The sequence below is a fragment of the Lolium rigidum genome, chromosome 7 (genome assembly GCF_022539505.1).
Source record: "Lolium rigidum isolate FL_2022 chromosome 7, APGP_CSIRO_Lrig_0.1, whole genome shotgun sequence".
NCBI classification, from domain to species: Eukaryota; Viridiplantae; Streptophyta; class Magnoliopsida; order Poales; family Poaceae; genus Lolium; species Lolium rigidum.
This window is the reverse complement of record NC_061514.1, coordinates 154,840,626-154,859,670: the sequence shown is the minus strand read 5'-3', so window position 1 is coordinate 154,859,670 and position 19,045 is coordinate 154,840,626.

The following is a 19,045-nucleotide window of genomic DNA, read 5'->3' as shown; positions in this document are numbered from 1 at the left end:
ACCTTCAGCCATCACAGCGGATCAGATTTGTGCAATTCTGAAAGATCAGTTCGGCATGATGCCGAAAAGGAAGGCGTTCGGCTACACCAAGCCGTACCCCAACAGCTACAAACTGATCCCGCTGCCACCCAAATATCGGCTCCCGGACTTCACGAAGTTTAGTGGATTAGATGGGTCCAGCTCCATCGAGCATGTGAGCCGATATTTGGCACAGGCTCGGGCACGATCTCGGCGTCGGACGAGTTGCGCGTGAGGTTCTTCGCACGGTCCCTCACAGGATCGGCTTTCGGGTGGTACACATCGCTACCACCGAACTCCATCCGGACTTGGAAGCGATTGGAAGAGCAGTTCCATGAGCGGTATCACTCGGAGGCTTCCGATGTTGGGATTGCCGATCTAGCGCAAGTACGACGAAGCGCGGGGAGACAGGTGGCGAGAATACATCCAGCGCTTCAGGACCATTAGGAACCGATGCTTTTCGGCTCATATAAGTGAAAAAGAAGCGATCGAGTTGGCGGTGGTGGGTCTCTCATCATCAATCAAGGACGTGGCCTCCCAAGCGAGACTACCCTTCGTTGGCGCACATGGTGCAAAAGCTGTCGACATATGAACAGCGCCACCCGGATGTTTACCAGGACAAATTCAAGCGGGTGGTGACTTTGGTTGAGGCGGACGAAGATGAAGGTGCCATGGGAGATCGGGGAGATAGCGGTGGCGGAATGGACTCGAGCAACGGGCCCCGTGACCTGCAAATGGGTGAAGCCACAAGGCCCTCCAAAAGGGTTCGACTTCGACGTGACCAAGACAGAGCAGATTTTTGATCTCTTGCTCACGGAGAAGCATATAAAGGTACCCGAAGGCCACAAGTTCCCCACGGTGCAAGAGCTGAACGGGAAGCCATATCGCAAATGGCATAACACGTTCTCCCACACCACCAACGACTCGCGGGGTGTGGCGGCAGCGAGATACAAATGGCGATAGAAAACGGACGGTTGATTTTCAACCAATACGCCATGAAGGTTGACACACACCCTTCCCCGCCGTAAACATGGTGGAGTATGCTTGCCATGGAGGGTGCCAGCCGGGTTTCTGTGCAATATCAACATGGTAGATCTTGGACACCACGCTGGCAAGGATGGAGATGAGGGCAGCTGCTCTCATAGCAAAGATACAGAGGAAGCCGCTCCACGCGATCGGCTCCGCCAAGACGGCAAGCGCTACGTCACAGAGGGAGAAGTAAAGAACATAAGATATCAGCGACCTCTCTCTGATCACCTCCTCAATAAGTATGTGAGTCAGTACGACCAACGCCGACGGTCCAGCGATGATGATGAAAGAGATCGTCTGACCAGAGAACCCAGAAGACATCGTCGGCATAATCGCGATGAGGAGGAGCACGAGCGTTGTGCCAAGGAACAGGCAAGGGAGCGAGACGGCGAGGACAGGCACTGGGATTGTCCCTTCTTCAGGCACTGCTGGGATTCATGAATGAGCCGATTGCCAACAATCGGCAATTGCCCAGAATGCAACCGCAAGAAGAAGGAGGCAGCCAACGTGTCCGTGTTCGAGCGCTTGGGACCTCTCCCGCCACAGAGCAAACGAGCTGAGTCCCCTCGGTTGAAAGATCTCGAAGATTCAGAAGACGAGGGAGAAGAAGAAGACAGGTATCACCGGCCAAGGTGGTGCCCCGATGGACTCGGCCGTTCCCGGAAACGCAGGGTTCAACGATTGCGCGGCCCGGAAGAAGCCGAGAGGTTATACTTGCATACATTAAGGAAGGCAAGGCCTCGATCCGGCTGCAAAGGTTCAGCGAACCCTGGATGAACAGGGTCGTCCACGGAAAATGGAGTGGCGCCCCAAGCAAAGGAAAGCCGATGATGAAACATCGGCCGGCACAAACATGGTGCTCGTTCTTCCAACGAAGCTTAGTGCTCCACGATTACACGACGCACTCAAGGTGGGCGACAGCAAGCGCACCAACACGATGAAGTCAGAGATTGGGCTGGTTTTATCTACCGGCCTGAACGAGTAGCAAGAGCACGTCAAGGAGCAAACATGGCGAGGCTGATCCTTGTGATCGGCCCCAAAAAAATTTTATGAAGGGAACTTACAAAACCTTCACCGAGCAAGCAACGTGGAGGCCGATTCCAGCAATCGGCCAAAATTATCCTCACCCACCATTCTGCCTGGGTTCAACATGTTATCCAACAGAGCCGATACCATCAATTCTCTTGACAGAATCGGCTCGGGGGGGCACCCAGGTGGATAAAACACGAGGATATGCAATGGAAGCGTCTCATCCTTTGATGATGGGTATTGGAGTATGGGGGCCGATGCGTAAATCGGCCATATATTAAAAAAAAATTGAAAAAATTCGGAAATTTTCGAGCACAGCCGATGCAGCGGACATCGACTTAAGGATATAAAAGCCGATGCATGGCCATCGACTCAAGAGGAGTAACTGTTACGATCAGAGGGTCAATGGAGCACAAAGGGAGATTTTTAATGGAGGAACTCCTCAATGGAGTAGTTTAAGGGCTCAGATCCTCTCTTCAAGAACAATGCCAGGAGCAGCCTGGACGTGCAGATCAGGTCAAGGATGGATTGCATGAGATCCACCAAAAGAAAGGAGCCGATCTAGCCGGCAAGGTGCAGGAGGAACTGAAGAAGCTCGGGGGGCAGCTCCCCTTGAAGGCTCTCTGCCCTGGGAAGCCGATCTATGCTCAAATCGGTTGGTTCTGCATAAAAGGCTCCCTCAGGCATAATCAAGCCCAGGTCCATACAGCTAATTTGCGTATCCTCGCCTCTGTTTTGCCTTGGCTGAGACTCGGGGGGCAACAGGCCTGGTAGATGCTCTATTGAGGAACCGATTGGGGTACCATCGGCTGATCTTCGTTGCAACCTTCTTCACAAAATAATGAGCGCTCGCTAAAAAGGATCTCTGAAACCGGTGGGAGGAATTTAAGGGCTCTCTTGGAAATCCCACAGTATCTACCGGAAAGAGAATCATCAGTTGAAGAATGGAAGGGTAAATGTCGAAGGACCGATGCGTTGCTATCGGCTCGCTACGCATTGGCAAAGGGGACGAATCGGCAAAATCAGTATGAGAAGAAATCGGCTAAGATAAGCTAAAGGAATCGGCAAAATCCGATTGGGGAAAGTTCTTCATTGATGGATTTCTTACAATAAGGAGCTGGTTGCTCTCAAAAGGAAGTACTAGGGGATACATGGCCCCATCTACTGCTACTGGTCCTATGCTAGATGTCCTATCTACGGGCCGTCGCTGCCCTCATCATCGCCGTCATCACCCGTGTCGGCGCTGCTCCCGGCCGGCTCGTCGTCGTTGCTCCAGCGGCCGCCGGCAGGACCTTCATTGTCCTCATCTTCCTCGTCGTCGTCGTCGTCATCGCTGCGAAGTCACTCAGATTCCCCGGCCAGGGGCAATGGCGCTTGGCCGGCGGTTCATCGGGGAAGCTATCGTCGTCGTCGTCCTCCTCTTCCTCCTCCTTCACCTCCTCGGAGGTGGTGAAGTCGTCCCAGGAGAAGCGATCGTCATCGCTCTCCTCCTCCGATTCCCCGTCGGCGAGGAAGCGGAGGTCACTCTCCCCGTCCGTCGAGGATTTGTCGTCCTCCGACCAGAGGGAGAAGTCATGGCTAGACTCCTCCCCGGCCTCAATGGCGCAGCGGATGTTGGCCGCATGGATCTCCGCCGGGTTCGGCTCCGGCGTCGGCGCGCGAGACGAAGAGGATTGGGTGGAAAGATCCGATGAAGCAGAGGAGGAAGAGGACATGGTGGCGCAGGACAGCTTTTGGAATGCTAATGCGAAGGAGATGCAGGATTGAACTGTGCGGAACGGTTAAATAAAAGGGGATATAGTGGGAATTCAATGCCACAGCAGTTTCCGAGGAAGTGGTGCTTGAAGAAAGAGAAAAAACTGCCAGGTCACGCGGAGAAGTTGAGAAGGCAAGGCATCATGATGACGGATACTGCGACGGTTCTTCCACGACATGACCCGACGAAAGAAAGGCATAATGATTTTGGAAATGTCATTTCCAAAACCAGGGGGGCATGTGTTATCACCAGAATTTGACCAAGTCAGAGGTGGGCCGTGATCAAGATGGACGTGAAGAATATATATATAGGAGAAATACGTGAATCGGCCTTTTATACCAAGTTGGGCTTAATTGCCCGTGTATCTGTAACATATTAGATCGCATCTTAGTTTAGAAGTTAGAATCTTACTCGTGCACGGTTTGGTGCACGCCCACATTAGAAAGTCCGCTGGACTATAAATATGTATCTAGGGTTTATGGAATAAACAACAACCAACGTTCAACCACAAACAAATCTCGGCGCATCGCCAACTCCTTCGTCTCGAGGGTTTCTACCGGTAAGCATCATGCTGCCTAGATCGCATCTTGCGATCTAGGCAAGACAAGCCTGCCCACGTTGTTCATGCGTTGCTCGTATCGAAGCCTTTTTGATGGCGAGCAACGTAGTTATCTTAGACATGTTAGGGTTAGCATTGTTCTTCATATTACATGCTTTCGTAGTGCAACCCTTGCATGTCTAGCCGCCCTTACACCTATCTTAGGTGTAGAGGCGGCACCCGCTTGATCATAGTTTAGTAGATCTGATCCGTTACGATTGCTCCTTGTTCTACAAGGATTAGTTTAATATCCGCAATAGTTAGGCCTTACAAAGGGTTGGAGGATCCAGCGGCGTGTAGGGTGGCGTTTGCTAGCCCTAGAAAGGATGTTCGGGGATCAACCTCGTGTTGGTTTTTAGGCCCTGTCTAGGATCGGCTTACGGTCACCGTGCGCGAGCGCGAGGCCCAATCGTGAGTAGGATGATCCGATTATGCGGTGAAAACCCTAAATCGTCGTAGATCTCATTAGCTTTACCTTGATCAAGCAGGACCACCATATATTCGGACACCTCGTCCGAATCATGGGTGGATCGGCTCTTTGAGCCGATTCACGGGATAACCCGAGAGCCGATCGAGGCTCGTATTTAACGTTTACGTGTGTGCCCTGCAGGAAACTAAGCGAGGCATCATCCACACCTTCCCGACCGGGTATAGGTCGGGTGGCACGCCCTTGCGGTTGGCATCGGCGCGTGCGACCGGGGAGGCTTTGCGGGCCGTCGCTCCGAGGGACCGGGGCCGGCCGCAGCCCTAGTTGTTCCCGGCTCTACGGTGTTGCCCGTCTCTCGCCCGCCGGGGGGTTTCGACGTCAACGGCTCGATAGTGGGTTCATGCCTCCATTAAATGCGGGACGATGTGACGAAAAGTTCTAAGGTTGTGGATGTGCTTGTTGCCACTAGGGATAAAACATTGAGGCTATGTCTAAGGATGTAGTTATTGATTACATTACGCACCATACTTAATGCAATTGTCTCGTTGTTTTGCAACTTAATACTCGGAAGGGGTTCGGATGATAACCCGAAGGTGGACTTTTTAGGCATAGATGCATGCTGGATAGCGGTCTATGTACTTTGTCGTAATGCCCAATTAAATCTCACTATATTTATCATGTCATGTATGTGCATTGTTATGCCCTCTCTATTTGTCAATTGCCCGACTGTAATTTGTTCATCCAACATGCTTTTATCTTATGGGAGAGACACCTCTAGTGAACTGTGGACCCCGGTCCTATTTTTTACATCGCATACAATCTACTGCAATTGTTCTTTACTGTTTTCTGCAAACAATCATCTTCCACACAATACGGTTAATCCTTTGTTACAGCAAGCCGGTGAGATTGACAACCTCACCTGTTTCGTTGGGGCAACGTACTTTGGTTGTGTCTGTGCGAGTTCCACGTTGGCGCCGGAATCCCCGGTGTTGCGCCGCATTACATTCCGCCACCATCAACCTTCAACGTGCTTCTTGGCTCCTCCTGGTTCGATAAACCTTGGTTTCTTTCTGAGGGAAAACTTGCTACTGTCTGCATCACACCTTCCTCTTGGGGTTCCCAACGGACGTGTGTCAACTGCACGAGACGAATGCAAGAGCTAGGCAAAGGCAGTGTAGTAACTTGCAATCCTAGATATTGGTAGGAACGGACATCAAAAGCGAAAGAAAAATTGTGTATCCGTTAATAGCAGACAAACCGATCAGACCAGCACAAATGTCGGCTCTTGTTTTTCTTTTCTTTTCTTCTGTTTTTTTTCTTCTCTTTTCTCTCTCTTTCTTTTGTAGATATGCCGGTCTGATTTGCCTTGGAACTTGGAACAAAGAGATATGCGGAACAGATCTAACTCTTGCCTTTCCTTTTAAATTCTCACGTTGGTGCTTGAGGTAACCAGGAAAGCATAACCACGCAGCTAACTTACAGATCGGATCGGTTTTCTTTGTTTTTTCTTGTTTTTTTCTCTTTTGACCGATCAAACTTGCCAAACAACTACCAGATCAGATTTCTCCGCTGAACAATCTTGGGATTGACTTCCTGTACGGAAAACGAGCTGGCTTTTTATTTTTTCCTTTTGGTGAGCGGCGGCGATGGTAGCTTGATGGGAAGCGGCAGCGACGTTAGGCGGATGAACAGATGTAAAATAGGACGGTATGAAGTGGGGCGGCGATGCGGAAACAAAAGGTGGCGAAATTTGACGGCGTGACAAGGATGTGATTATAACTCGAAACTCTAGAAATCTAGACACTAAAAACCAGCAACTCGACACAATGCAACGAAAATTCAACAAAACAAAAACAAAGTGGTGATAGCGAAAAGGCTAAGACTGGTTTTAGGCGAGGATGAACTAATCTAACTTCTTTTTGTGGGGCTTTTTTCTGGGTTATAGGTAAAATCAAATCTACACTAGGAAAACTGTAAATCTCACCGAGCAATCTGAAATCTGATACCACTTGATAGGACAAAGGTGGCCGATCTTTCGATGAGAGTAAGATAGCGTCGATTTGTTGGTGGAGTTCGTGCTTGACGATCCGACTACACGTGCAAAGCTCGTGCGCCAATGCAATCGCTAGGACAATCTCCGGGAGTTACTGATCTTGCGGATGCACGATCAGCTCGACCGACGAGGGTCTTAATTCCTACCCGAAATCGAGAACAAGTAAGAACTAATAATGCAATCAGAATTATTGCGGATATAGATGAAAGCTTTATTGAAAAGGTGGGATTCCGAATAGTCGGTCTTGTTCTGGGCGTTGGCCTCAAAAGAAGTACACGAGAGTTGCAGCGGTGGCTAACTTTTAATCTAATCAAAATCCAAGTTCTAATGACGGCTACAGAGGGATATATATGGGGAAGTCAAGGGATTTTCGTCCAACCAGCTAGGGTTGGCCAAAAACACCCCTAAATGGGCCTTCCTCCACTTATATGGCCTCTTAAAATCCCCTAAAATACCTAATCCGAAAATACATGGGCCTGGCCCATTAAATAAGGTGACGCAGCACCAAAAATAACTCTTTGGACGAATTTTATGATGGAGTAACTTGTATAATTCATCCAACCATCGTTGCTTCACTATGGCGGCTTCAATGTTCTGAAATCCTCGCTTGCAACGCCATCCTGAATCCTTGCAGGTATGCTGCCATCTCCATGCACGTTCCTAATCCAATGCTTGGCGTCCATGCTAGATCCATTCCTAAATAATATAAATACATTTGATTTAGGCAGCATCATATTCTCATATATATCAGGAAGGATTCCTAGTAACGAATGTACCTGAGATGTGGTTGTAGGAGTATTGGTTGTATCTATCATAGAGATGTCCTCATCATCTTGATATGGCAAAGGTGTCCGATCTTTCGATGAGATGAAGATAATTCGATTTGTTGGTGGAGTTCGTGCTTGACGATCCGACTACACGTGCAAAGCTCGTGCACCAATGCAATCGCTAGGACAATCTCCGGGAGTTACTGATCTTGCGGGAGCACGATCAGCCTGACCAGCAAGGGTCTTAATTCCTACCTGAAATCGAGAACAAGTAAGAACTAAAGATGCAATCAGAATATTGCGAATAGAGATGAAAGCTTGATTGATAATGGTGGGATTCCGAATAGTCGGTCTTGTTACGGGCGTTGGCCTCAAAAGAAGAACACGTAGTTGCAGCAATTGGGTAACTTTCAATCTAATCAAAATCCAAGTTCTAATGACGGCTACAGAGGGATATATATGGGGGAAGTGAAGGGATTTTCGTCCAACCAGCTAGGGTTGGCTAAAAACACCCCTAAATGGGCCTTCCTCCACTTATATGGCCTCTTAAAATCCCCTATAATACCTAATCCGAAAATACATGGGCCTGGCCCATTAAATAAGGTGACGCAGCACCAAAACTAACTCTTTGGACGAATTTTATGATGGAGTAACTTGTATAATTCATCCAATCATCATTGCTTCGCTATGGTGGCTTCAATGTTCTGAAATTCTCGCTTGCAACGCCATCCTGAATCCTTGCAGGTCTGCTGCCATCTCCACGCACGTTCCTAATCCAATGCTTGGCGTCCATGCTAGATCCATTCCTAAATAATATAAATACATTTGATTTAGGCAGCATCATATTCTCATATATATCAGGAAGGATTCCTAGTAACGAATGTACCTGAGATGTGGTTGTCGGAGTATTGGTTGTATCTATCATAGAGATGTCCTCATCATCCTCCCCTACTTGAATTGAAGTCGTCCTCGATGTAGTCTCATCTTTTTCACCAAGATATGCCTTCAAATCGGAGGTAATCATGTCCTCATCATCCTCCCTTTCTTGAAAGAAAAGCTGTCCTCGGCGATGTTTATTCTGTAAACATGCTAACAAAAGAGACAAGGTATATGCATGGTATATGTATATGTCATCCGTTTTAACAGCTCTGTCATGTTTCCCATTTAATTTTGTACATAGACCAGTATGGTAGTAGCATAAAAGCTCATTAGTTCCCATTAAACATTTATCACAACTCAGTTTGCAGATATAAGTGAAGCACATATTAACTCCTTTCAAATTATAATGCTCATCATTAAATCATCCCAAAGTTGGTAAACCAAAATGTAAGGCCTCAAATTTACTAGCCACGTCATGTTGAATTAAACAATTTTGTAGCAAGTTATTTGGCATAGAATGAATACCAACATTGGAGGTCATATCAAAATGAGAAAGCATATATACAAATTCAGGTTTATTGGAACTATAAGAATCATCACACATGATGCAAATCCTATGTACCATAAAAACATTATTGCTGACATACTCCCCAACGAAATTAAATGTAACATCGGGGGCGTAGACACTCTTTAAACAAGGAAGTTCATCAATTTTATGTCTAGCATGTGACAAAGATATAGGTGGATCCATCACAACAGAAAACAGAGAATTAGCATGAGAAATCTTAGCCAACACTTCACTGTTCATAACCAGTTTTATATGATCCATACTACAGTCAACTTTCAAGTCACAAGGTGCATTATCAGGAGCAAGAATGTCAGTTTGTACACTCATAGATATGGAAGAATTAACTTGTACAGTAGGTGTACTCAACATAGTTGGTATATCAGTTCCACAATTTCCTAACACATGGTCATCCTTGGAAACAAAAGTCTCCGTTGGTACACTCATATCAATAGAGGAACGAAAAACAGCACATGGTACACACAAATCTGTAGGTCTATCATAACTAGAGTCAACCAAAAGATTGCTAGTCATATCAATGATAATTTCAGTGGTTTGATCACATAGTACTTGCAAATCAGTATTATGATCCTCTAATATAGGCGGTGTGGCCAAATTATCAGTGAACTCCACACATGGTATATTAATATGAACATGGTAGTTACCAATTTCAAGTGGATTAACAAAACTAGGAAGCATCTCCAATGGTTGATCATGAGATTGTTTCAAAGCGACAACTCTATCCTCAATCAACTCAATAGACAAATCATCACATGACATATGTAGATCAACATGGTGTTCATCAGTCACATGTGGAAGGACAAAATCAGTACCTTCATTTTTACCTTGTGACTCCAACGTAGAAGATGTTCGCAGCGACGTGTCACAAGTCTGTGGCTGGGCAACTCGCACAACAATATTCATGTGTGGAACGTTGGATGAAACAATCGGTGCTAGTGTGCATGACTTGAAGGAGTTGGAATGGTCCAACGTTTTCTCCTGTATGTGTTTCTCAAAAGCACAAGCTCGAACATATATACCAATAGTAGAATGAGGAATATACTTAAACATAACCTTAATATCAGGGTTCAAGCCATTGAAAAACATGTTTCTAGTACTTTCCTCAAATTCCTTTATATCACAACGGTACATGTAAAATTTAAATTCATGATAGTAAACATGCACGGTGTTACTACCTTGTTCTAACCGTTCAAGTTTGCGGAGCAGTTCACGTTGATGAGAAAGAGGCACAAATTTACGTCTCAAAACAGATTTTAAATCTACCCAAGTAGTAGGTGTATTATCAATATTTTCTTTATAATTCAGATCCCACCAAACGGAAGCAAGATCAATAAAAGTTTGGGCGGCAATTCTTACTTTCTCATGTTCATTAAAATCATGGCATCCAAAAATATTGTCAACCTCAAACTCCCAATCAAAATAAGCATCTGTATTATATCTACCCTCATAAACTGGTAAGGATATAACCTGATCATGATCTCCTGTAAATGGTTGCACATGCATCTCCGTAGTCGTCATGGTACTCGGGTCGATGGCTTTGTCCTCAATTCCTGTCATGGTTAGTACCCAAAAAGCACAAATGCATATGCCTACAAACTACGGAATATGGTGGTTCACGCACAATTCATCAAGCAAAATACAAAGCTCTTACAAGTTCTTACCAAACAGGAGGAAGGTGATATGGCAACCAACAAGGATCAGCTTCTCCCCGAGATTTCACAAAGCGATTACGAGGTGTCGACACAAAGCACGTGGAGAAATCTGTGGAGCTCTGGGAAGGCAAAGTATAATGATATGGTGGCACAGTAATCAAATTAGCGATGCAAATTGAGTAAATGCTCAACGAAGGTACTGTGCTGGTCCTAGGCTAGATCGTATTAGAGACGCGAGCCTAAATCACCAACAAGATCACGACGCGGCACAAGATACAAGAAGCAGCGAAACTGGCACTGGAGGATAGAGGCACCTATGGTAAGGCGCCTAGGGTTTTTTTTTTGGACTCAATCTTGGCGCTTGACCCTAGAGGTCTCTATGGTCGGGCGCCCAGATTTTTTTTCGGATTTTTTTTTTTTTTTTGCGGAATCTACCCCTTGGCGCTAGACCATAGAGGTCTCTATGGTCGGGCGCCCAGAATTTTTTTTTTCGTTTTTTTTTTCAGAATCTACCCCTTGGCGCTAGACCATAGAGGTCTCTATGGTCGGGCGCCCAGAATTTTTTTTTTTGCAGCTAGACTGCTGTCAGAATTCCGACGAAAAACACGAAATTGACCAAGAAAACGGATCTAAAACACGGAAAAACTCAGAAACAAAGATCAAGAAAGACCCTATGATGATGGGAATCAAAGGGGAACAACAAAGAGTTGATGGCAGATGTGGTGGAAGTGTATGGTGGCGGTGATATGGCGAGGACTGCAAGCGGAGATGGTGCGGCGGCGACGCGACTACTATGGCCAGAACTCGAAACTCTAACGAGTCTAGACGCTAAGACCAGCACACGACACAACGATTGCAGACAAAGACTCAAAAAGCAAAAACTGAAAAGATCATGCAATGGCTTGGCAGGGGCTATGGGACGGATGATCTAAACCTAATATATTTTTGTGGGGCTTTTTCTAGGTTATAGGTAAAACAAATCTACACTAGGAAAACTGTAAATCTCACCGAGCAACCTGAAATCTGATACCACTTGATATGGCAAAGTGATACGTCTCCGACGTATCGATAATTTCTGATGTTCCATGCCACATTATTGATGATATCTACATGTTTTATGCACATTATATGTCATATTTATGCGTTTTCCGGAACTAACCTATTGACGAGATGCCGAAGGGCCAGCTCTCGTTTTCCGCTGTTTTTGGTTCCGGAAATCCTAGTAAGGAAATATTCTCGGAATCGGACGAAATCAAGACCCGACGATCCTATTTTGCCCGAAGCATCCGGAACACCCGAGAACCGCCGCAGAGGGGGCACAGGCCCACGGGACCATAGGCCGGCGCGGCTCGGGTGTGGCCCGCGCCACCCTATGGTGTCGCCGCCTCTTCGACCCTCCGACGCCGCCTCTTCGCCTATAAGAAGCCCCTCGACCTAAAACCTCGATACGGAAAAGCCACGCGTACGAGAAACCTTCCGGAGCCGCCGCCATCGCGAAGCCAAGATCCGGGGGACAGGAGTCTCTGTTCCGCACGCAGCCGGGGCGGGGAAGTGCCCCCGAAGGCTCCTCCATCGACACCACCGCCATCTTCATCAACGCCGCTGTCTCCCATGAGGAGGGAGTAGTTCTCCATCGAGGCTCGGGGCTGTACCGGTAGCTATGTGGTTCATCTCTCTCCTATGTACTTCAATACAATAATCTCATGAGCTGCCTTACATGATTGAGATTCATATGATGATGCTTGTAATCTAGATGTCGTTATGCTAGTCAAGTGAATTTTACTTATGTGATCTCCGGAGACTCCTTGTCCCACGTGTGTAAAGGTGACAAGTGTGTGCACCGTGTGGGTCTCTTAGGCTATATTTCACGAATACTTATTCACCGTTATGAATGGCGTAGTGAAGTGCTTATTTATATCTCTTTATGATTGCAATGTGTTTTGTATCACAATTCATCTATGTGCTACTCTAGTGATGTTATTAAAGTAGTTTTATTCCTCCTGCACGGTGTAATGGTGACAATGTGTGCATCCGTGTTAGTACTTGGCGTATGCTATGATCATGATCTCTTGTAGATTGTGAAGTTAACTATTGCTATGATAGTATTGATGTGATCTATTCCTCCTACATAGTGTGAAGGTGACAAGTAGTGCATGCCGTGTTAGTACTTGGTTTAGTCGTGTTGATCTTTCATGCACTCTAAGGTTATTTAAATATGAACATTGAATTGTGGAGCTTGTTAACTCCGGCATTGAGGGTTCGTGTAATCCTACGCAATGTGTTCATCATCCAACAAGAGTGTAGAGTATGCATTTATCTATTCCGTTATGTGATCAAAGTTGAGAGTGTCCACTAGTGAAAGTCTATTCCCTAGGCCTTGTTCCTAAATATCGCTATCGCTCGCTTGTTTACTCGTTTTACTACGTTACTATCGCTACCATATTACCACCATCAACTACACGCCAGCAAGCTATTTTCTCGGCGCCGTTACTATCGCTCATATTCATTCATACCACCCGTATTTCACTATCTCTTCGCCGAACTAGTGCACCTATTAGGTGTGTTGGGGACACAAGAGACTTCTTGCTTTGTGGTTGCAGTGGTTGCATGAGAGGGATATCTTTGACCTCTTCCTCCCCGAGTTCGATAAACCTTGGGTGATCCACTTAAGGGAAACTTGTTGCTCGTTCTACAAACCTCTCGCTCTTGGAGGCCCAACACTCTCTACAAGAATAGAAGCACCCGTAGACATCAAGCTATTTTCCGGCGCCGTTGCCGGGGAGGAAAGGTAAAAGGTACTCACACTCCGGATCTCGGCTACTAAGCTATTTTCGCCGTTGTAAGTACTCGAAGCTATTTCCTTTAGATCCTCGCAATTGCATCTTTTTGTTTCTTGTTTACACTAGTTTGGCATAATGGACAACAATGAGCTTCTTATTCTATTTCCTGATTTAAGACATGGATGGTTTGATGCGAAAATTAAAAAACCTATGAAATCTTATTTGCATGCTGGTAGTAATATTAGTATGAACGCTTTGAACACCATTGTTGATAATGATATAGAAAGTTCTAAGCTTGGGGAAGTTGGTTTTCATGATCTTTTTAGTCCCCCAAGCATTGAGGAGAAAATTTTCTTTGATGATACTTTGCCTCCCATATATGATGATTATAATGATAGTGGTCTTTTGGTGCCACCTACTATGGAGATTAAATTTTGTTGTGATTATACTATGCCTCCTACACTTGATGAGAATAATAATGATAGCTACTTTGTTGAATTTGCTCCCACTACAACTAATAAAATTGATTATGCCTATGTGGAGAGTAATAATTTTATGCATGAGACTCATGATAAGAATGCTTTATGTGATAGTTATATTGTTGAGTTTGCTCATGATGCTACTGGATATTATTATGAGAGAGGAAAATATGGTTGTAGAAATTTTCATGTTACTAAAATGCCTCTCTATGTGCTGAAATTTTTGAAGCTACACTTGTTTTATCATCCTATGCTTGTTACTTTGCTATTCATGAACTTGTTTATTTACAAGATTCCTATGCATAGGAAGCATGTTAGACTTAAATTTGTTTTGAATTTGCCTCTTGATGCTCTATTTTGCTTCAACTACTATTTCTTGCGAGTGCATCATTAAAACTGCTGAGCCCATCTTAATGGCTATAAAGAAAGAACTTCTTGGGAGATAACCCATGTGTTTATTTTGCTACAGTACCTCTATTTTATATTTGTGTCTTGGAAGTTGTTACTACTCGTAGCAACCTCTCCTTATCTTATTTTATTGCATTGTTGTGCCAAGTAAAGTCTTTGATAGAAAGGTTGATACTAGATTTGGATTACTCGCGCAGAAACAGCATTTCTTTGTCGTCACGAATCTGGGTCTAAATCTCTGTAGGTAACTCAGAAAATTAAGCCAATTTACGTGAGTGATCCTCAGATATGTACGCAACTTTCATTTAATTTGGGCATTTTCATTTGAGCAAGTCTGGTGCCCTAATAAAATCCATCTTTACGGACTGTTCTGTTTTTGTAGGATAACGTTGCATAGAAAACAAAAAATTTCCTACCGCGAACACGCAATCCAAGCCAAGATGCAATCCAGAAGACGGTAGCAACGAGGGGGTATCGAGTCTCACCCTTGAAGAGATTCCAAAGCCTACAAGATGAGGCTCTTGTTGCTGCGGTAGACGTTCACTTGCCACTTGCAAAAGCGCGTAGAAGATCTTGATCACGATCGCTTCCGGCGCCACGAACGGGCAGCACCTCCGTACTCGGTCACACGTTCGGTTGTTGATGAAGACGACGTCCACCTCCCTGTTCCAGCGGGCAGCGGAAGTAGTAGCTCCTCTTGAATCCGACAAAGCACGACGGCGTGGTGTCGGTGGTGGTGGAGAAATCCGGTGGAGCTTCGCTTAAGCGTGCGGGATGTGGTGGAGGAGAGATACCGCTAGGGTTTGGGGAGAGATGGGGAGGCTAGGGCGCCGGCCAAGGGCAGCCCTAGGTGGTGCGGCCAAGAGTGGGCAGCCCCCTCCCTCTCCTCCTCATTATATAGGTGGAAATCCCCAAGTGTTGGTATCCAAGTCTTCGAATAAGACCCCAACAATGAAACCTCCCATATGTAGGGAAACCTACCCAAGGTGGGAATCCCACTTGGGGTGGGATTCCCCCTTCCATGGGGGGGTTGGCCGGCCACCCTAGGGGAGTCCACCTTGGACTCCTCCCCTTTAGGGTTGGCTGGCCATGCAAGGTGGAGTCCCTCCGGGACTCTACTTTCCATGGTGATTTCTTTCGGACTTTTCTAGAACCTTCTAGAACCTGCCATAAATGCACCGGATCATTTCCAAACTTCGAATATGACTTCCTATATATGAATCTTATTCTCCGACCATTCCGAACTCCTCGTGATGTCCGGGATCTCATCCGGACTCCGAACAAATATTCGAACTCCATTCCATATTCAAGTTCTACCATTTCAACATCCAACTTTAAGTGTGTCACCCTACGGTTCGTGAACTATGCGGACATGGTTGAGTACTCACTCCGACCAATAACCAATAGCGGGATCTGGAGATCCATAATGGCTCCCACATATTCAACGATGAATTCAGTGATCGAATGAACCATTCACATACGATACCAATTCCCTTTGTCACGCGATATTTTTACTTGTCCGAGGTTTGATCATCGGTATCACTCTATACCTTGTTCAACCTCGTCTCCTGACAAGTACTCTTTACTCGTACCGTGGTATGTGGTCTCTTATGAACTTATTCATATGCTTGCAAGACATTAGACGACATTCCACCGAGAGGGCCCAGAGTATATCTATCCGTCATCGGGATGGACAAATCCCACTGTTGACCCATATGCCTCAACTCATACTTTCCGGATACTTAATACCACCTTTATAACCACCCATTTACGCAGTGGCGTTTGATGTAATCAAAGTACCTTTCCGGTATAAGTGATTTACATGATCTCATGGTCATAAGGACTAGGTAACTATGTATCGAAAGCTTATAGCAAATAACTTAATGACGAGATCTTATGCTACGCTTTAATTGGGTGTGTCCATTACTAATGATATAACCTTGTTATTAATAACATCCAATGTTCATGATTATGAAACTAATCATCCATTAATCAACAAGCTAGTTTAAGAGGCATACTAGGGACTTCTTGTTGTCTACATATCACACATGTACTAATGTTTCGATTAATACAATTATAGCATGATATATAAACATTTATCATAAACATAAAGATATAAATAATAACCACTTTATTATTGTCTCTAGGGCATATCTCCTTCAGTCTCCCACTTGCACTAGAGTCAATAATCTAGTTTACATTTGTAAAGATATAACACCTTGGCCTTCTGGTGTTTTATCATGTATTGCTCACGGGAGAGGTTTTTAGTCATCGGATCTGACACGCTCAGAAACGTATGTATTTTGTAATTCATTTGCGTCTCAACACATCACTCATTTCCAAATGAGTTGGCATTAACTATGTTTGATCTTCTGGTGGAACCTTAATTCCGCTGTCTGAAATATGTCACTAATATTGTCACACACAATATAGCTTCAAAGTTCTGACTCTGTCGGAACTACACCAAGTTCTCAAAGAACCTCTTGACTTAACATCCTTTGTCATTGTTAAAATAATGACATACTCGCCTTCTTTTGTAGAATCCGTCACAATATTTAGAACTCTTCTAAATCTAGCATAGACAACTTCTAGCTCATTGTGCTACCTTTTAAACAACACTTAGTCTAATTTGAGATTGAAATTATATTTTATATGTGACAAAACCAATATCGGTGTAACACCTTACAACGATTTGTTTGTCATTTCTTCATACAAAAATATATATATATATCCTTAGTTCTTCTAAAGTACTCAAGGATATTCTTATCTGTCATTCAATGATCATCATATGAATCATTCCGGTATATGCTCGATAACACTTTATAGCACATGATATCCGATTGTGTACATATTATTCGTGATCTATAATCACTCATGTGTTTTTACTCATTGAGTGTCGATACACTCAAGTCTTGTTAAACCTTCACATGACAAGAACATTTTCTTAATATTTCTATATTGAACTACTTCAATATCCATCATATGTACTTTGACTTAAACTTATTTATGTGTTTCAATCTATCTTCATAGATCTTGACACTAAATTTGTTTCTACTCCATATCCTTTCATTGAAGTTAATTCTCAATGAAATCTTTTTAATCAAGTATATAATTACATCATTTATAACCAACTATATGTCACCTACATAAAGTATTATAAATGTGTCTTAGCGCTCCCACTTAATTTCTTGCAAATGCAAGCCTCTTCATCGTCTCTGATGAAATCAAAAACTCTTTGACCATTTCATCTGGTGAAGATTCCAACTCCGTGATACTTACTTCATCCAATTGAAGCTTGTATACCTATCTACTATTCCACGGACCAGCAAAACTCTTGGTTGTATCTTGTATACATACTTCTGTTAAGTAATGTATTTTGCCATCCTACTAGCATATCTCATAAAAGAAATATGTAGTGATTACTAGAATAATCCACATAGACTATAAGCATTGCTTCGGAAGATCTAATCTTATCGTATTCAACTCTTTGAACTTTGTCGTAAATTTTTTTTCGATAAGTCAAGCTTTCTTCAAGGATATTTCATCCAAGTCTATCAATTTCATAGATCCATTTACTTTCATAAAGTATTCATCTATCTTGGATTTCATGGCGCATGGCCATTTTAACGGAGCCAGGGCCCATCATAACTTTTTTTTTGTAGTTGGTTTATCATTGTTCAAAATCAATCCTTTGTCCACAAATCATTTATTTGATCACAAAGTAAACCATACCTACAAGGTTCAATATGTACTTTGATCTCCATGGCTAAAACACTTTGTAGTCATGAGAGTCATGATCGTTGTGGCCGCTTCCGAAACCAATTCCGATGCTGCGCTACTCTGATCATTATGCTCAGGTTCATAAACCTTATCAAATTATATTGTCCTCCCACTCAAATACTTCACTCGAAACAATTTCTCGGAAATAAGAAACATTGACAAACACTTTTTTCTTTGTCTCGTGGGAAGAATTCCCAATTAAATCTCTCGGGATAACCAAGCAAAGACATTCATCCGATTTTGGTTGACTATTAGGGTTTATACCCATGCCATAACTTGTATGGTGTCATTTCAACGGATCATGATGATGCTCTATTCAAGTGTAAAAGCGGTAGTCACTAAAGCATAATCCACAAAAATATAATGGCATCAATATTTTATCTCATCATTGATCCAACAAAGTTTAGATATATCTCTTGGATACTTCATCATCACTATGATACTCCAAGAAACGTAAGTTGTAGAACAATTTCATAACTCTCTTAGATGTTCGCTAAAACTCGTAATTCAAATATTTCCACCATGATCCAATCATAGATATTTGATTCTATTACGATGATTTCCACTTCATACTGAAATTTATTTGAATCCATTCAAATGTTTCAAACTTCTTTCTTATTGAATATATCCACATATATATACTCAATTCATTGTTGAAAGTTTTCATGAAGTAGAAGAATCTCCCGCACACAACTATGCCCAATGAACCACATACATCATCATGTATTTTTCCACTAAGTTAGTTGCCCGTTCAACTTTTGGCCTATGAACGGTATTTTAATCATTCTCTTTAGAAAAGATTTG